Source organism: Lissotriton helveticus, chromosome 12 (genome assembly GCF_964261635.1).
Source record: "Lissotriton helveticus chromosome 12, aLisHel1.1, whole genome shotgun sequence".
Lineage (NCBI taxonomy): Eukaryota > Metazoa > Chordata > Amphibia > Caudata > Salamandridae > Lissotriton > Lissotriton helveticus.
Window position 1 is genome coordinate 678658363 of NC_136073.1, and position 20828 is coordinate 678679190.

Below are 20828 nucleotides of genomic sequence, written 5' to 3' on the forward strand. Positions count from 1 at the left end.
CTGATTAGGAGTTGGCTTTTCGGGTCAAATGTTGTGTCCTGCAGGAGTTGTAAGACCGCTTTTGTGTCTTTTAGGTAGGTGTTTGTTGATTGTACTAGTGGGCGCAAAAAAGCATCAGCAAATTTTGACAAGGGTTCCAAAATAGAACCGATACCCGATACTATCGGTCTCCCTGGTGGATTGGTGAGGTTCTTATGAATTTTCGGGATGCAGTAGAAGTATGGGATGCGTGTTTTTTTCTGCTCCAAAAATTCACCTTCTTTTTTGCTTAGCCAGTCGTGTGCTATGCCTTCTTCAATCATACCCCCGATTCTTATCCTGAGGCTCTCTGTAGGGTCCTGTTGTAGGATCATGTAATTGCGTCTATCCGACAGCAGTCTCAAGCATTCATTGTCGTAGGTATCTGTAGTTTGTAGGACGATGGCTCCGCCTTTATCCGCTGGTTTTATAATGATACTTGTGTCTTCTGATAGAGCTCTTAGGGCTTGTTGTTCCTCCCTCGTTGGGTTGTGGAAAATTCGTGTGGAGGACACATCCAGTTTATTGACTTCTGTCATGAGGGCTTTTTCAAAAGCTAGTAGCTCTAATGGGAGCAAGGAATCTGGTGGGGTAAAGGTAGACTTTGGTCTAAGGCCGGTATCAGTTCTCAATATAGGAGATGGTTTGTCCATGAAGTAGGCCTGTAGTTTTAACTTACGTATAAATTCTTGTATCTCAATGTTCACCTTAAAGATGTCTGGTCTCTGTGTAGGCACAAAGCCCAGGCCCTTATTTAGCACTTGTTTTTGTAGTGTCGTTAATGGTTTCAGAGTGAGATTCACCACTAGGTCCCTCTCTGGTTGCTGGTTGATGGTTGGTTGGGTAGGGAGCCTGTCATGCTCCTGGTTTGTCGGGGGTTTCCTTGGTCTTTGTCCTCCCATGTGACGTTGTTGCCCTTCCGGTTCCTTCCCCGTGTCCCGGGGCGGGTGCCTAAAAAAGGTTGTGGACCATAGAAAACACCATCAAAGTCCTGGTTCCATTGTGGATATCCCTGAGCATTCGTAGTCGGGCCGAACTGAAATTGTGGGAATGGTGGGGGTCCCATGTATTGTGGAAATTGAGGATACCCTCTCCACCCACGTTGTCTCGGGAACTGTTGTCTTTTTTGTCTCCATCCGCCTCTGTTCGGACGGTACCTTTGACCATTGCTAGAGTTTGAGCTGGATGAACTGTTATCTGACCCATCACTGTCCATATCGCTATTTTGATTCTTGGGCACATAGTCAGCTTTGGTGTATGGATAAGCTCCTTCCGGTGTGAATTTTTCTTTATCCTTTCTCAATTTATTGAACTTACTTTGTTTCAGGGTGTACTCAAACTCGGTCATCTGTTGGTTGAGTTCATCTAGTCTAATCTTGAGGTCGGCAGGTGAAATATAGGTGCTCAGTTGTACCTCTATTTTTTGGATTTCAATTTTTAGTTCTTGCGTTATTCTGGCTGCTTCCGCCCAATTACAACACTGGGTATAAATAGCATATAACTCAATTACCGCCACACAACAGCGGAGCAGCGTGTGGGGTAAGACGGTGATCAGAGCGTCCTGTTAGTGTGAGTATTTGACAGAGCAACTAAGAAAACGACCATCTGAACCTTTTTTTATATCTAAGTAAGTGAGAATGACTTATTAAAACCTGCATCATTCCTCACTACAGATTGCAATTCAAGCAACACCCCAGACGTCCCATTTTGCTCATGAAGCCAACAAGCAAGCTTCACAAGTATGACTACAACTAATAGTAACTCCTAGTACTTTTCATCCTCACCAAACGTAAGGCCATGTTCGTCCTCCATTGTATTTGACAGAGCAACTAAGAAAACAACCATCTGAACCTTTTTTTATATCTAAGTAAGTGAGAATGACACACTTAGCCTATTTATTTCACTTTTCTGTAAATACACATTTTTTATTAAAAATACGTGAGTAAGGTGGGGAGGTCGTGCCCCCGTCCTGAAGAAGGAGCTTGACTCCGAAACATGTCGACAACGCACACCAGGGGTCCTGTTCTTTAATATAACAGATTCGACCTCACACCGCACTTCTTTTAACAGTACCAGCCAGAGTTCAGAATAAATTTTTTTCTTTTATACTCATGTGCCAGGTACTTTTTAACTTTTTCACCACATCCCACCACTCACTTATAACAAATACACCCCACACACCTCAAACCACACATAGTCATTACTATTAGTGCTCCCGCGTAGTCGTAGGTCGTAGCACGCCGCATCCCGATAGAGGGGTGCGAAGACCCCGATGATGAAGCATGACACCAAGGGGCCTTTTGGTGTGTGAGGGGTATTTTACAAAACACTGAGTGCTTCAACATTTGTCGATCACTCTTTTCCCCCTCCATTTTCCCTGTTGGATTCTCTGTGTTTACTTAAGTATCCTTGTGGAGCAAGAATCCAACCATTCGCTCTACCTCCCTCTTGTGTTTTTGACATATTCACTTGCATACAGTCATGGAGCCCAAGCAGGTTCGCAGGAGTGACCAAGACGCCAGTCAGGTCATCTCCTGATCGTACCACTTATTCTGACAATGAGGCTGACCGTGATTTTCTGCCCCTATAATAACACAAAAAAGGGGGTTTCACTGGCTCATTTGAAGTGATTACATAATTGTTGTTTTCTTCTGTACCTTGTTTTTTCCTATCCTTCCATTTGCTTCTGTCAAGTCTCAACGTTGTTTCCGCTAGAACGTCATGGACATGAAGAAAGACCCAAACTTCCCTAAATCACTATTGCACCCAACAAGGTCAAAGTGACAATGGTAACCCAGGGAAGAAGGGAAACAAAACAAGGAGAGATAAGGGTCCCATGTCGAGCCTTAGGCTGCAACAGAGCCAGTCAGGGTCAAGGCCTAAAAGCTGTAGATAGAGATAAGAACAGAGAACTGGCAAGTATGTAGAAAGAGTCACCTTCTATTCCCATTTCTGTCTAAATATGCTATTTCATACCTTAGAATTTCCCTTCTTCTAAAGCATTCAAATGACTGAGGTTAACAGGCATATATATGTCTATGTCTGGAGGACGAAACAAGAAACTACTTAGTAAGAGGGAGACTAACATAAATGGAATGAAAAAGTAGAAATACCCATGCTAATGAACCCACCTTGATGCATGACTTCTGTATGTGTGATGAAAGTCCCAATGAAACGTTTTCTACTGGCCAAACTAAAAGGTGTAACCTTGATTCAGGTATAAATAATTAATGTCCCCTATCTTTCCTTTGTAACAGGTATCTACGCAGACTGAAGGAGCGGAAGACCACAGCGTCTGGTGCACTGGATTAGATAAGTATGCATAAGGGCACAAAAAATGTAAGTAAATGTCAGCACAAAGCGCTGTTACCATATTGTACAGTAATGCAGCATTTCTCTTTATTCTTTTCTTTTTTAGGCACCGTGTAGTTGAAGAAAACGGATTCCAACAACGAAGGAGGAACACGGAACAGAATCACCAAAAAGAAAAGGTCCGGGTAGGAGAGCAACGCCGCTACGTAGCTGGATGCGGTCAAGGAACCCGACACCCCGGAAGTGATGCGTAGAACCGGAAGGTAAGTTGCAATATCCCACAAGCTAGAACGCGAAGCGTTACTGCTCGGGGGTGGCTGCCCTTTGGCCTGTCTGGTCGGCCGCCGCAAATGCGGGCCCCGTGCGGGGGCCATGTTAGTAGTGCGTCGAACTGCCCAAGACCGGCAATCGTGACAGAACACCCCCCCACTTTATTTATTTTATTTTTATTTTAAAAGTTTTACGTAGCGCTAGCTTGACCCATAGGTATCAGAGCGTTTTACATACACACTGTGAAAAAAACAGAAGGACATTACATTGCATAGTAGGCCGGCAATAAGGAAGCAAACCAAAGATAATGAATACAACAGGGAGAGAACAATAAAAAGAAAAAGGTGATTAGCATAGTCTGGTCACCAACTATCCTTGAATGGGAGTCAACTCGGATATTGAAGTCTAGGTTAGTTGACGTTGGACAGGAATATTTGTGAAGGAGATGGAGTTTCAGGTCCCTTTTGCAACAGGAGAAGGAGGGGTTGCACCTGAGGACTCCAGGGAGAGCATTCCATATCCTGGGAGTGTTGCCAGATAACGATCGGTATTGGGTGGTTTTCTTTTTCATTTTTGGAGGAATAAGAAGGAGTGAGTTGGAGCTCCTCAGTGTTCTGGATTGCCCTGCTCTTATCAATCAATCAATCAATCAAATAATTTATATAGCGCACTACTCACCCAGAGGGTCTCAAGGCGCTAGGGGAGGGGAGTCCGCTACTGCTCGAACAGCCAGGTCTTGAGTTGCTTCCTGAAGGCGAGGTGGTCCTGGGTCAGGCGGAGGTGGGTCAGGAGGGAGTTCCATGTCTTGGCGGCGAGGTAGGAGAAGGACCGTCCCCCTGTGGTGGCTCTTCGGATGCGGGGGACTGCAGCGAGGGCGTGGCCGGTCGATCGGAGCTGGCGTTTGGGAGCGTAGAAGTTGAGGCGACTGTTGAGGTACCCTGGGCCTTGGTTGTGTAGGGCTTTGTGTGCGTGGGTGAGGAGACGGAAGGTGATTCTCTTGTTGACCGGGAGCCAGTGCAGGTCTCAGGTGTCCGGAGATGTGGCTGCGACGGGGGATGTCCAGGATGAGTCGTGCTGAGGCGTTCTGGATCCGCTGGAGTCTCTTCTGGAGTTTGGCAGTGGTTCCGGCGTAGAGGGAGTTGCTGTAGTCCAGGCGGCTGGTGACGAGGGCCTGGGTGACCGTCTTCCTGGTCTCGGTGGGGATCCACCGGAAGATCTTACGTAGCATGCGCAGGATGTTGAAGCACGACGAGGAGACGGGGTTGACTTGTCTGGTCATGGAGAGGGAGGAGTCCAGGATGAATCCCAGGTTGCGTGCGTGGTCTGTTGGTTTGGGTGCGCTGCCCAGGGCGGGGGGCCACCAGGAGTCGTCCCAGGCGGAGGGTGAGGATCCCAGGATGAGGACTTCCGTCTTGTCCGAGTTCAGTTTCAGGCGGCTGTTCTTCATCCATTCGGCTACCTCTTTCATCCCTTCGTGGAGGTTGGCTCTGGCGGTGGCAGGGTCATTGGTGAGGGAGAGGATCAGCTGGGTGTCATCGGCGTAGGAGATGATGTTGAGGTTGTGCTGGCGTGCGATGGCTGCGAGGGGGCTCATGTAGACGTTGAAGAGGGTAGGGCTGAGCGAGGAGCCTTGGGGAACGCCGCAGATGACTTCGGTGGCTTCAGATCTGAACGGTGGGGACTCTCTGTGTCCTTCCGGCGAGGAAGGAGGTGATCCACTCCAGTGCCTTCTCCTGGATTCCGACGTTGCTGAGACGCTGTACTAGTGTACGGTGGCAGACCGTGTCGAAGGCCGCGGAGAGGTCTAGGAGGATGAGGGCTGCTGTTTCTCCGTTGTCGAGCAGTGCTCGGATGTCATCGGTGGCTGCGATCAGGGCGGTCTCGGTGCTGTGGTTGGCCCGGAAGCCAGACTGCGAGAGGTCGAGGGATCCGTTCGTCTCGAGGAAGGCGGCCAGCTGCTTGTTGACGGTCTTCTCGATGACTTTTGCAGGGAACGGGAGCAGCGAGATGGGGCGGTAGTTCTTGAGGTCGGTGGGGTCGGCTGATGGCTTCTTGAGAAGAGCTCTGAGTTCGGCGTACTTCCAGCTCTCCGGGAAGGTAGCGGTGTCGAAGGAGGTGTTGATGATGTCCCGCAGGTGGGGTGCGATGACAGCGTCGGCCTTGTTGAAGACGTGGTGGGGGCAGGGGTCGGTCGGAGATCCGGAGTGGATGGAGTTCATCGTGCGGACGGTGTCTTCGGTGCTGATCGGGGTCCAGGCGCGGAGGGTGGTGGTGGGGGGCGGTGGTCCGGTCATGGCGTGCGTTGGTTGAGTGCTGAAGCTGTTGTGTATGTCCCCGATCTTGTTGTGGAAGTAGGTGGCGAGGGAGTTGCAGAGGTCTTGCGAAGGGGTGATGTCGTTGTTTCCGGCGTTGGGGTTGGAGAGCTCTTTGACGATGTTGAAGAGTTCCTTGCTGTTGTGTGCGTTGTAGTCCAGTCGTTACCAGTTTGTTGTTCAGGTAGGCCGGAGAGTGAAGGGTTTTGTGTGTGATGCAGGCGAGCTTGTAAATACACCTCCCTTCCATGGGAAGCCAATTGAGGGAGTTGAGAGCTGGAGTGATGTGTTCAAATCTTTTTACTCCAGATACAAGTCGAGCGGGCATGTTCAGCACTGCCCTTAGAGGGTCTAGGTGAGCTTTTGGAGTCCCTGTAAGGATGGCATTCCCATAGTCGATTTTAGAGAGAACTAGGGATTGGACTACTGTCTTGGGGTCATCATGGGGAAGAAAAGGTTTCAATTTCTTGAGGTGTTTTAGAGAGAGAAAAAAACTTTTTGCAGGGTTTTTGATGTGGTCATCCATTGATAAGTCTCTAGGCATCACCCTTGACAATAACTTAACTAAGTCGGATAGGACAAGGGGGCAGTTTAGGGCAACCAGATTCTTGAGCCACTTTTGGATAGGACAATGGTTTATTTTTGGAGAGAATAGGATTAGTTCCTTTTGATCTGGGTTGAGTTTAAGTGGTTAACGTTGAACCAAGTTTGGATCTCGGTTAGAGTGGTATTGAGGTGTTGGATGTCACTGGGAGACTTGATTTTGAAATAGATTTGGGTGTCATCCGCGTAAAGGTGGTAATTCACTCCAGCTTTTTCAAGATGATTGTGAGGGGCTCCATGAAGAGACTGAAGAGGGACGGGGAGAGGATCGAGCCTTGTGGGATCCCAAGTGTGACTTTTATTGGCTTTGAGAGACAGGAGTTGATTTTAATTTGTTGTGAGCGGTGTTGAAGGAATGAGGTGAACCATTTTAGTACTGTACCATTAATGCCAGAGCGCTTCGATAGGGTCTCCAGAAGAGCTGGATGATTTACTGTGTCGAATGCCGCAGATTGGTCAATAAGGATGAGTAGGCAGGCATCACCTCCATCTAAGGCCTTGTAAATGTCATCAGAGACGTTGAGTATAGCTGTTTCCGTGCTACAGCCTTTCCTGAATCCAGATTGAAAGGCGTCAAGGAGGTTGAACTCATCAATGTGTTTGAGTTGGTGGAGAACACATTTCTCCAATGTTTTTGCAAGGAATGAGGTTGTTAAGATCATCCGGGTCGACCCCAGGTTTCTTGAGAATGGGTGTGATTTGCCTAGTTGAAGGGAGTCTGGGACACAGCCTGAGGTGAGAGAGGCGTTGATGATTTTTGTCCAGAGGGGGAAATAGTGTGGTTGAGTTCTTTTATAATTGTGGATGGGAGGGGATCCATAGTGTGGGAGGAAGGTTTTAGATTAGAAATTATATTGAAGACCTCGTTTTCCGACATTAGCACAAAGTCGGACCAATGCGCATTGTTTTTTAGCTGGAGGCAGGTCTGATTGTCCTTATTAAGAATTCTTTCTGAGTTGTCAAGGGTGGTTGAAGGGGGGCAGGTTAAGAGGGAAGGAGGGTTAGCGGTTTGTATGAAGGATTGATCAATTTTAGAGACTTTATTAGTGAAGAAGGTGGCAATTTCTTCACATCGCTCATTGGCGGCTTTGCCTTCTTGAGAGGGAGTGCAGTTTGTTTGGCTTTTGACAATGTTGAAGAGTTCTCTCGGTCTGTTTTTCACCAGATCTAATTGGCTGCGGGACAAATACGCCTTTTCACTGAAAATGTGTTTTTTGTATGCCCCCCAAGCAGATCTATGTTGCGTTAGTTGTAAGGTCGAGGGGTTTAGTCTCCAAGACCTTTCTGTTTGTCTGAGTTGACGCCTTTCATTATTCAGCTCCACGTTAAACCAGGGTTTTGATTTGGTTCGCCTCAGTTGTTTGAGTAATGCTACTTGGTCTAAAACCTCTGTAATGTTTGAGTTAAAGTGTGTAGTGAGGTCATACGCCGTCCATGGTGAGGGATGGAGTTGAAGATGGGGATGAATCTTGGATTCAAGTTCGGATAAAGGGACTTTTTTGATGTTTCTGGTCAAGAGTTTAGGTTTGACCTCACAAATAGGTTGGTGGCTGACAAGTGTGTCAATCCTGAACAGAATGAGGTGGTGGTCGGACCAGTCAATGGGTGAAATCGCTCTTAGAGAGACCAGTACGTTGTTGGTAATGATTGCATCTAGTGTTGCACCTTTGATGTGAGTTGGTTTATTGCAGAGTTGTTTGAGGTTATATATTTCCAGTAGGTTGGATAGGTTCAGGACAGTAGAGTCTTCTGGGTTGTTCCAGTGGATATTGAGGTCACCCAGGAACACGCCTTTAGTGTCTGTCAAGGAGAACCGTGTTATTAGGTCTGTTAGTTCTTCGAGGAAAAGGGTACGCTCTCCAGGAGGATGGTAGATGGTGTGGAATTTGATGGGTGGGGTGCCCTTGGCAGTGAGTTCGACACCCAGGTATTCAAACAATAGGTATTCTGCAGGTTTGAGTTTGGTAATCATTATTCCAGCTTTGTGAATGATGGCTAGTCCCCCCCCCCCCAGTTTTGATTGGCCTGACTTGTCTGATGATGTTGTACCCTGGAGGGGTGAGAATGTCAAGAATGGGGGTGGAGTGGACATTGAGCCAAGTTTCTGTGAGGAAAGCGATGTCAATTTCTTCAGCGAGTAGAGCTTCAGCAATGCCAGTGGCGTGTTGTACTTCTGATCTGCAGTTTAGGAGCATGCAAGAGAGAGGACTGGGAGCCTTGATGATGGGGGGAGTTAGGTGGATAGAGGAGTATTGAGCAGGAGTTCTAGGCGAGTGTATAGTATTAGGGATTCTGTTAGTGCCGATAATAACAGGGATGTGGAAAGGGGCTGGCTTCTGGCTCGGAGTGGGGTAAGAGTCATTGATCTCATCTGGTTTCGGTACCGAAAAGGGTTGGCTATCCCAGTTTGGACTAAGTGCCTGACTCGCTGACGGACTGGAGGGTCGAGGGGTGCTCGGTGGGGCCATGGGAGAAGTATTGAGTGGGGTAGGGGCAAAGCTACCCGGGGGGAGGGAGCACGGTGGCTTGGTCCTGTTAAGGAGGTCTTGTTGTAAGTAAAGAAAATCAGCAGCAATGGAGTTAATGTTAAGCTCCATTCTGTTCAGTTGCTGTGCTATTGAGCTGAAAAGGTTTAAGGTTTTAGGCAGGGGTTGAGATTGACTTGGGTCTATGGAGGGAGATTGAACAAGGGTCAGGGATTGGATGGAGTCCCTTGGATTAGGAGAGGTGAGAGGTTGTACGCAGGGAGCCAGATTTGTAATGTTCCCATTCGAGGAGTTCAGAGGAAGAGAAGTGGGACTAGTGTCCAAGTGAGGAGGGAGAGAAATTCTAGGAAGGAAGTCAGAGTTCCGGGCATTGTCAGAGAGGTTAGCAGTGGAGGCAGGTTGTGTATGTGGGAGTGCGACAGCGGAAGGGGAGTGTGCAGTGGTAGAAGGGGGAGAGAGACCACTGGATTAGAAATGACGTTAGACAAGGGGGAAGTAAGGGTCGGGGTAACAGGGTCTGTGTAGGTGGTAGGGGAAGTTTGTTAGGGAGGATTCAGATTATCAGGGGTAAAGAGGGGAGGGCCTGTGGGGTCACTGGGATTAGGAGAGGGGAGAGGTTGAACGCAGGGAGACGGACCCCCCTACTGGTTTGGGTTTCTCAGGATGTCGCCTGTGAAACATACGTAACAAACGAGGAGCGTGTACCTGACTAGCTGGTTCCCAGGTGCGTTCTTCAACACTATAACCCTTCCAATGTATCAAATACTGGAGCCTGCGTCTTACTCTATTTGAATTGATGACAGCCCGACCTCATATTCTGGTTCGTTATCCACCAACACAGGGGCTGGGACTGTAGGGTGACGCATGCCAGGTGCTACCGGTTTTAGAAGAGAAACATGACATACTGGATGTATCTTTAGGGAAGCTGGAAGATCTAGTTTCATAGCGACATGATTCACCACTTTACATATCTTGTATGTGCCTATATACCGGGTTTTGAATTTGCAAAACCCTCTTAGCACAATATTCTTTGTTGATAACCATACCTCGTCCCCTTGGCTATATCCAGGCTCTGTTCGTCTGTGTAAATCTGCTCCCTCTTCATATTTTGCTTTAGATTTGTCTAGATTTGCTTGTGCTGTCCTGTGAATGTCTTGTATCTCTTTTACAAAGTCTATGGCTGCAAGGGTAGAACCAGAGGAAGGAAGTGGGATAGCATGGTTTGTGGGTGAAAACCATAAGTACAGAAAATAGGGGAGAAAGCAGTGGAAGAGTGATAACTGTTGTTATATGAAAACTCAGCAATCCACACCGTCTCATCCCAATCAGAAAGAGTGTAAAACTTGACACCTGATATACTGTTCAAAACACTGATTTACTCTCTCAGTTTGACCATCTGTCTGAGGGTGGTGGCTTGAGGACAACCTGACGTCTATCTGCAATAGGGCTCCTAACCCCCTCCAAAATCTAGAAATGAATTGAGTGCCCCTGTCAGACACCAGTATGGACGGAAAACCATGTAAACGCACAACATGTTGAACAAACACAGAAGCTAATACTCTAGATGTGGAGAGAGCCCTTAACAGAATAAAATGGGCCATCTTGGTCAATAAATTGCTACAACAAGGAGAGTAGTGTTCCCTTGGGCAGTTCTTGGTAAATCTGCTATGAAATCCAAAGATACTGTATGCCAGGGACGAGGCGAAGTGGGTAATGGTTGTAACAACCCCACAGGAGCTTGGTGAGAGGCTTTCCCTTGGGCACACACATGACACGTCTGAATATAGTGCTTTGTGTCCCTACCCATACAAGGCCACCAAAAGTGTCTCTTTAGTAAATCCAGTGTTTTATTGTACCCTGGGTGTCCAGCGAGAAGATGAGTATGGCTCCACTCTAAAGCCTGTAACCTCAGATCGTGGGTGGGAAGTACCAAACCCCCTTGGACGTAGAACAAGTCTTGAGATTTTGTGACTTCTTGGGTACCAACTGTCTCCTTCATAGCTGTGGACACATGTACCTCCTTAACTGTCTTTAGGAAGTCATCTTCAGAATACAAGGCACCAACTATTCGTTCTCTAGCTATTATAGGGGGAGGCTCACCTTGTGGTTCTATGGGTTCGTAACCTAAGTGGGATAGAGCATCTGCTTTCCCATTCTTTCTCCCTGCTTGGATCTGTATAAGAAAATCAAAATCACTAAAAATCTGAGTCCAACGTAGTTGTCGCATGGACTGCAAATTGCGGTGATCCGTGAGAACTGTTATCCTGTGATTGGCCCCTAACAGATACTGCCTCCACTCTTCAAAGACCCTTTTTTTGGCCAATAGTTCCTTGTCCCCTATAGTGTAATTAATTTCTGCAGGAGCCAGCTTCCCTGCATAATACTCTACGGGATGAAGTTGTCCTGTACTTGGATCTGCCTGAGAAAGGACCCCTCCAACTGCCACTTCAGATGCGTCTGCCTCCACCACAAAGGGCCGTGAAGGATCTGGATGCCTTAGTCTGGGTGCTTGTGTAAAGGCTTCCTTCAGTTTAATAAAGGACTCATCTGCCTCACAGGTCCATTGAAACTTAACCCTTTCTTCAAGAGCCTAGTTATTGGGGAGGCTAAATCGGACAAATTGCTGATAAAGCATCTATAGAAATTGGCGAAGCCAATGAAACTCTGGATTTCTTTAACAGTTTGTTGTGTGTGCCAACAAGTGATGGCTTCTACCTTCTGAGGGTCCATACTGATTCCCCGTGGGAACATTATGAATCCAAGCAAGCTTACTAGTTGCGTATGGAAATGGCACTTCTCTAACTTATATTACAGATGGTTGTCTCGCAAATGTTCGATGACCCTCCTAACAGGGATTTCGTGTTCTTGCATCGATGGGGAATAAATCAAGAGGTCATCAATATAAGCAATGACAAACTGGTCCAACATGTCCTTTAAGACTTCATTGATAAAAAACTGAAAAGCCGAAGGGGCATTACACAGCCCGAATGGCATCACTAAAAATTTGTATAAACCATACTTAGTACAGAAAGCCGTTTTCAAATTCATCTCCCTCCTTGATTCTCACAAGATGGTAGGCCCATCGCAAATCTAACTTCGTGAACTCTTGAGCGTCTTTTATACGATCAAGAAGGGAGGATATCAGTGGCAGGGGATACCTGTTCTTGATGGTGATGGCATTCAATGCCCTATAGTCTATACAGCATCTAAGACCCCTGTAAAACAAAGCATTACGCTTCTACTCAGGCCACCCGGCTTCTGCTACCAATCTGTTAAAAGTGGACATGTACGTGGTTAGATCTTTAGTTCCCTGTTTTAATTTCAAGAGCTCAGTGTCTACTGACTGCATAAAGGAATGCCTGTCGAATAACTTCCTGAGTTCTCTCATGAAGGCGTTATAGTCCTGTAGTACTGGATCATTTCTTTCTATTAGAGGTATGGTCCAGTTGGCAACAGACCCCTCTAAATAGAATATAACAAACGCCACCTTTGCTTAGTCTGTTGGAAAGCAAGCAGCCTTACACATGAAGTGAAGCTGGCACTGACTGATAAAGGCTGCAAAGTTAGTAGGATCTCCCAAAAACGCTTGTGGGCCAAGGGAATGGACGGTGGTGCGGTGACTTGTATTAATGGGAAGCTAGTACTAGGAGTCTGGGTCCCTACACCTGAGTCAGACCTCATACTCAGCTGCATGGAATCCACTGTGCTGACAGGGCCTGGGTTTCCTTCTGAAGATTACCCAACATATGGGCTAAGTCTGCAAGAGACACTGACTCATCTCCATGGCATTCGGGCAGAAAGAAAACTTTTCTCTTTTAGCTTGGCGTTCTGTCCAGTCTCAACTTTGTTTCCGCAGGAATGTCATGGACATTAAGAAAGATCCACAACTTCCCTAAATCACCTATTGCACCCAACAAGGTCAAAGTGACAATGGTAACCCAGGGAAGAAGGGAAACAAAACAAGGCGAGTTAAAGGTCCCACGTCGAACCCCAGGCTGCAACAGAACCAGGCAGGGGACAAGGCCTAAAACCTGTAGATAGAGATAAGAACAGAGAACTGGTAAGTATGTAGAAAGAGTCACCTTCTATATCATTTCTCTCTAAATATGCTATTTCATACCTTAGAATTTCTCTTCTTCTAAAGCATTCAAATGACTGAGGTTAACAGGCGTATGTCTGGAGGAAGAAACAAGAAACTACTTAGTAAGAGGGAGAATAACAAAAATGGAATGAAACAGTAGAAATACCCATGCTAATGAACTCACCTTGTTGCAAGACTTCTGTATATGTGATGAAAGTCCCAATGAAACGTTTTCTACTGGGCAAACTAAAAGGTGTAACCTTGATTCAGGTATAAATAATCAATGTCCCCTATCTTTCCTTTGTAACAGGTATCTATCCAGACTGAAGGAGCGGAAGACCGCAGCGTCTGGAGCACTGGATTAGATAAGTATGCATAGGGGCACAAAAAAAGAAAATGTTGCGATTGCCAGTCTTGGGCGGTTCGACAAACTACTAACATGGCCGCACAAACATGGGGCACAAAAAATTAAAGTAAACGTCAGCGCAAAGCGCTGTTACCGTATTGTACATTAATACAGCCTATATCTTTATTCTTTTCTTTTGTAGGCACAGCGTAGTTGAAGAAAACTGATTCTAACAACGAAGGAGGAACATGGAGCAGAATCATCAAGAAGAAAAGGTCCAGGTAGGAGAGCAACGCCGCTATGAAGCTAGACGCCGTCAAGGAACCCGACGCCCCGGAAGTGATGGGTAGAACCTGAAGGTAAGTCGCAATATCCTGCAAGCTAGAACGCGAAGCATTACTGCTCGGGGTGGCTGCGCTTTGGCCTGTTTGGTCTGCCGCCGCGCTTGCTTGCCCCAGTGCAGCGGCCATGTTAGTAGTTCGTAGAATCGCCCAAGAATGGCAATCGCGACAGTTTCTTTTAAAGATTGGTGGGATTTTTTTCTATACCATTACAGAGCTGTTCTGTTGAGAAGTGATGATTCTTGAATTGTGGCAGATTGAGTTTATGCAACTGTGAATGGCTTTTATATTGTGCAGTAAAATATTTAAACTATATTAGTTTACCTTAATGTACATTCCTAAGAGTAAATGAACATCTAATTAACCACAGTCCAGTTTTTGAACATAGATTAGTAGATGCCGATATGTTTACCGGATAGTAACCAAACCTGCATTGGTGGTAGCTTTGTAGAATCCCGCTCATCACTTTTTCTGTTTGCTCACTGAACATGATTTTGTTCTTTTAATTCACACCCACACAATACATAAGTCTAGTATATATTTAACTTGTTTTTCTTAAAAGGATGAGACAGCATTTACTATTTTTACTGTATGTATGGGCTGAAAAGTTTACATATGATCTGTTAACCCCTTGCATGCTCGTGATGGCCGGGAGCCGTCATGCATCACGGTGGGCGTGTGCGGAGGACGGCCCCCGGCCGTCCAATTCCCGCCCACTAATTAAATGCCCGCACAGCGCGAAAAATTGTTCCGCATGCAAGGGGTTAAATGTGGAGAAATGTAATTAAAAAATGGGGTTTAAAGGGGCCTACCATCAATCCCAAACACGTGTTATACTAGTGCTCAAACAATGTCTTACATTTTTTTTATCTTTAGAACTGCGAGAACTTGGGCAGTGTTCAATAAACTACACATATGTAAGCATGTGTGCATCCCAGGAACATATCCAAAATTTGGTGAACTTTAGTCAAACATTTCGACCTTTATAACAACCCAGCAACTGTAATTATCAATGGTTTGAAAACCAACCACAAATACAACATTAAGGAATCTGGGCCTAAATACCATGCTACTTGGCTCAATTATTATGCCCAGTCCATTACTGAATCCCTAGTAACAAAAGTTATGCCATAAAGTATGACGAGAGACAGGTGAAAGAGAATAGTGGTATCACCATCGTATACAAAAACTCCCTCATCTGCAAATACACACCTACAACAACCTTTTCCACTCTTGAGTGCCTCCAATGCTCTCAGGCGTTATCACCATCCTTCACAGTCGACCTACAGGTAATCTATGACCCACCATAGCTCGAATCAGAATTCACTGATCAGATCACAAATCCATCGATCTAAAAAGACCAAAATAGCATTTTTACAGGTGATTCCAACAGTGCTAGCAGCAACCCTAAATGCAAAATATGAACTGCCCTAGAGAACCTAGTAAACCTCAACAATACTCTCAGCATTCATCTCACCTCCACTAAAAGCAAAGGAATGACTCTGGACCTACCACCCACTGTAGACTGAGGCATAGTGGCATGCTCAGCCACCTTGATATCAGCTGCGCAGATCATTTTACGTTCTCATTTCCTATTCCGAATTATACTATATTATCTTGCCTTGTACCGCAAATAAATAAAACTTGTCGTGCCCTATGAAATAACTGACACATTTTGCTCTTGATCAGAGTCAATCAGGTTGCTGTACTACTGCAGCCAAACCATCTAGCTAGGATCCCTGGGCTCAACAAAGATATCCAGAAGATTGCAAAGAGAAATTGTTGTGCTCCAAGGCTAAAGAAACATATTCAAAAGCCAACATGCCAAAAATGTGTCAAGTGAACAGGACCTAAAGGTGGTGGCCAGCATGCTGCACTCAGACATACACTACTATGAATGATTTACAATCTGTTAATTGTGGTTTGACCAAAGACGTAAATAGACTTACATTCAATATTCTTTAATCATTATGATAATGAATTTTTTCTTTTCAATAACAATTATTTCCAACAGAAAATGTAAAACATCCTATCCTTGATGTATACCGGATTCATTTACAAACATAACATTCAATAAAATGTAACAACGTCGCGTTTTCCTTGTTTATACACTGCAGATGTTAATGGCCCAATGCATTTCGGGACATCTATTGTCCCTTCGTCAGGGGAAACACTGTAAATGCAAAAAATAAACGGATATCAATCAGTAGTTATACACAGTGGTGAATCTACAAGTTCCCTTCTACAGTTCAACAATTAACTGTTGATTCATCACATTAATATATTACAATGTGTATTTACATAATTCAAAGGATAGTACAAGCTCAAAAACACACTTCTCCTCAAAGGTGCAAGAAAATAGTTGTGGTGAAAAAAACCATCACCTGTGTAAAACCACCAGGAAAGAATAATGTGAGTTCAACTTACTCCACGTACAGACCGAAGACACCCTCCGGTTAATCAAATTCTGGAGCGAACCAATATTCTAATCAACAAATGCTCTGTGGGATAAAGATAGTCCTGTGTCAGCCAGCCGCAACAACAGCGTTTGTGGAACACTGCAATTAAACAATGAGGTATATTACTTACTCGAGAAACTTTGTTCTGATGCTACCACACCTAGGGCCATATGTATCAACATTCCGTTTTGCGATTCCTAAATAGCGATTTTTAAGGATTCGCTATTTAGAAATCGCAAAATGGTATGTATGTAGGAAATCACTTCTTTTTAGCGATTACTTAAAATTCCTTAATTGCGATTAGCAAATTGCTAATCGCAATTAAGGAATAATTTCCCATTCATTTCTATGGGCCAGGAGGCCCATAGGAATGAAAGGGGAATTTACGAATCGCAATTTGCTAATCGCAAATTGTGAATATTTTCAAGGGTGCAGGGGTGTCTCAAGAACACCCTGCTGCACCCCTGAAAATGACATGCGTGCGCATATGGCGCACAAAGATGCCCTAAGGGCATGTATGAGCGTCACATGGCACCTTTTGATTTAAAAAAAAAATGCTTTTTTAAAAGAATTTGCAACTTACCACCAACTAGAAGTTGGTGATAATTTGCGATTCCTTAATGGCATTTTGGAATGTTTTTTTCCTTGATACATTGCATTTAAGGAATCGCAAAATTTGCAATTCCTTAAATGCAATCGCAAAATAAGGAATGGTAAATTTAGCGATTCCTTATTTTGCATCAAAAATGTTTCATACATACCATTTAGCGAAAATGGGTTCGCAAACGCCAGAATTCTGCGAATTTCGGCGTTTGCAAACCCATTTTGCCGTGATACATATGGCCGTTAGTGAAACAAACTGAAGCGCATACCATAAATCTATGTTCAAGCAATCCCTGTCACATACCATACACATCATCAGAATTTGATTTGATTGTTGAACTGTAGAATGGAACTTGTAGAAACACCACTGTGTATACCTACTGATTGATATACGTTTATTTTTGGATTTACATTTGCATCGGCATCTATCTCTTTTAGCCACTTTGTATGTATTATTGCTGCATTGTGGTCTTTAAAGTTGTTTCTAAAGTTTGACTTATTCCATATGAGGGACCTTATCTCTAATTCTGTTTAAATCTTAAAACTCAGTAAAAAGATATAAAGTTTGAATTTCAATTAACATTGTTTCAGCAATATCTTTGGCTGGTTTGATATTAAGATTCAGCCGGTCTCGTGAGCAGCACCAGAATATTAAAGATCAGTCCTTACGGAAGGATTTATCATCAGGGAAAATCCCTGGTTCCTTAATTTCTATCAGTTCTTGAGCGATTGATGAGCCATGATGTTCTGTCTTAACCTGGTTATGTTCAATGTGGCGAGTTTATTCCAGTCACCTGTCTGTGATAGAATGCATGTCAAATTTGTGTCGCCTAAGCAGGGAGTCGGTAATGTTTCAGGTCATGTCGCTATCCTATGCTAAGCCAGTCTGATCTGCCATAGCATGTATGAGAACATTATCAGTTGCTATCCCTTCGCCTGTGGACATGGGTGTGGCATGGAAACACATTAAGGAGTTTGCCTGGTTCGCTCTCCAGCCAGAGGTGGAGCAGTGCACTGTTCACATACATGGAGAGGTGTGGCGCCGCGGCCAGGGCATCTGACGTTGGAATCTGCGGCAGATTAGCCCAGCACCATGTGACTCTGGGCTTGCTTAATCTTCCCAACGGCCCCCAGCGCCTGGAGACCCTTACGGGTGATTGTTCGCGCTTTACAAATGTGAATTATTATTATTATTATGTGAAATTCGACTCTGTAGGAGTCAGGATGGCGGAGACTTGTGCCATGTTCATGCTGAAGCTTAGTGATGACAGTGCAGAGCCTTCAAAAGGTACACCCTAGATATTTCGTGTCTTGGAGAGGATAGATCCCATTTTCCCTGGGAAACTGTTTAATAGGAAGCGTCAAACGAGGACAGTGTGACAGTTACAACCAATAGGTCTAGGAGGATCATCTCCCAAGGGAGCTCTTGGTCACATGCCTCAGAAAGTTGTTCCTTAATGTTAAGAAGGGGGGGTCTCAGTGTTTTTCTTTTTTTTTAACGCACTTTATTGATTTTCCATTTACAGGTATTACATGCACTTATTAAAGTCTTATTACAAATCCCATTTCAGATATGTATGCAACGTATACATTATTCGTCGATATGACAAATCTGGTGACAGTGTTAAGACGGTAAGCAATCAATATGTGCAAGTACACATTTTTACAAAGAGAGAAACCAGTCTCAGACAAGAAGACTAAACCAACCTTCCTTCCCTCCCTCCTGAAACTAGCTTGAGAAGTACATTTTGGTTCAGGGTGTAAACAGTGGGGTAGGGGGTGTAAAGGGCCTCCACGTGGCAGTACGTAAGTATGTGCCTAATGTGCTTAACAGTTAGGTGGGTAGAGTAAACATTCCTCTACGCCTGTCAGGCGTCGGATATGCTCCCAAAAGGTGAGCCCAATACAACAAAATTGGCTTCTTACGAAGCCCTCTATATTCCTCTTGCCTCAGAGCCACGCCCTCGCTAGTGGCCCTGCGCAGTACCTCCCTCCCCTCTCTAGGAACCTTTTGAGACTTCCACCGTTGTGTCAACATTCTTTTTGCCAATAGTAAGGAAAGGTCAGTGAAGCGTTGGAGCACTTTAGCTCTTTTGGGCAGTGGGATCATACCCAAGATACATGAGTCTATAAACAACCAAAGGGTTATCCCAGACAGCTGCCAGAGGCCCTCTGAAACTTTGCACCAGAAACCGGACAGGGTTGGACATGACTCAATCATATTTATAAAGTCTGCGCTGGATGTATGACAACGTGGGCCCTCCGAAGAGGTCGCTAGGTACATCGTATGCATTTTGTATGGTTTTAAATATGCTCTATGTAATATTGAAAGCTGTATGAACCTAAACCGGGTGTTATGGGAAATACGTTGCGGGTTTTCAAGATTTGTGTCCCATTCCTTAACAGACAGGCCCTTCACCATGTCAGTTTCCCATTTCTGTTTCAAGGGGAGCAGTGAGATCATAAGATGCTCCCTTAGGCCCGACATAGCCAGCGTACCAAATGGCTCCCATGACCCATTGTGTGAAGTGTGCAAAGTAGTTCATATGTGGAGGGTTCCTTGTTCTCCACTACCCTGTGTTGACGGATGTACTTGAGAACACTAACATGGGTTAGGAATAATGTATTGGATACCCCTGGGGTGCACACATTTCATGTGTGGCATTTGTTTTCCTTCTGCGAACAGGGATCCAACTGCCGTCACACCCGCCCACTCCCAAGGGGCTAGTATGCGAGTCGTCAGTAATCCCATAGGTGTTGGTGGACTGCAGAGTGGAATATTCGGTGCGTATGGGGTGGACGTATTAGTGTATTTTAGGGCCAGTTTCCAGTAGTGTATAGCGTTCCTAAGCAATAATGAGCCTGTTTGTAGTTTCGCGGACTCTGGGCAAAGTAGGGCCTGAAGTGTCCCTTGCTGTAGTTGTATGGTACTGTACCCAATCTCAAATTGGTTGTGACCAGCCAACCAATATGCTAACCATTGAAGTTTTAAAGCTGTACAATACGCTTTAAAGTCTGGGGCTCCCATACCCCCTTTAGTTGTTGGTAACTGGAGTTTAGAAAAGCTTATCCTATGAGGCCCTCCCCCCAGATCAAGCCTATTAGTAAAGAATTCAAGAGCCTAAATACCCAAGCGGGGACCACTAACATTAAATTTACAAAATGATATAGCAATCTCTTCAACATTACCATCTTGGGCAATGCTAGTCGGCCCGCCATGGATAATGGTAATTTACCCCAGAAGGCCACCTGTGACTTCAAGGAATTAATCGTGTGTGCCAGATTCCCTTCCAGGATATCCAGTGTATCTTTGTAGATCTGAATGCCTACGTATCGGAAAGTAACCAGCTCCATTTTCTGTTGTACATTACCAACCAGCAGGGTGGGTAATGTGTAAGTGCCGTAGAAGGAGTACCCGCATGATTTGAAGGAATTGATCAGCAGTCCTGAAAGGGAACTGAATCGCGGGAGCAGAGAAGCCAGGTTGTGCATGTCCAGTCGAAGATCTCTGAGCTACAAGAGCATGTTATTGGTATACAAGGACACAGAGTGTGTAACCCGACCTGTCTGGATCCTGATTGTTGGCATCACCTGGCGGAGATGTAGGGCCAGTAGCTCTATAGCTAATACAAACAATATGATGGGGAAATATCCTGACCAGTTTTGGCTCTAGCCGTGGGCAAAGTATAAAGTAGCTCTATCAAATGGCAATGTTCAGTAGGGATTTCATATCGTCATAACATTGCAAGCCTGTTGTCCCACCCCAAAGTTCCAAATGCTTGCCGAATGTCCAGTGATAGGCAGCCAGCATATGGAAAAAGGTCGCAGGCTTTGTCCATCAAGCCAAATAGGTCACGTATATTTAAAAAGTATTGCAATCGGGTACAAAGCCGCATTGGTCCCTATGGATCAGTCCGAGGAGCAAGGAAAGCAGGTTGCGGGCCAGAATTTTACTGAGCATCTTATACCTCCTGTTAAGAATTGAGAATGGCCTGTA

General features: G+C 45.2%; 1 long non-coding RNA gene across 2 annotated transcripts in view; it reads left to right on the forward strand.

The window, feature by feature from the left end:
* Window positions 1–20828, forward strand: part of LOC144798450 (uncharacterized) — a 1486395-nt gene that overhangs the window by 1305463 nt on the left and 160104 nt on the right. For both annotated transcript variants that reach the window (XR_013603538.1, XR_013603539.1), the window contains 3 exons: window positions 3276–3334; window positions 3437–3593; window positions 13393–13787. This is a non-coding gene — a long non-coding RNA (uncharacterized LOC144798450). The remainder of the gene's footprint in view (window positions 1–3275; window positions 3335–3436; window positions 3594–13392; window positions 13788–20828) is intronic.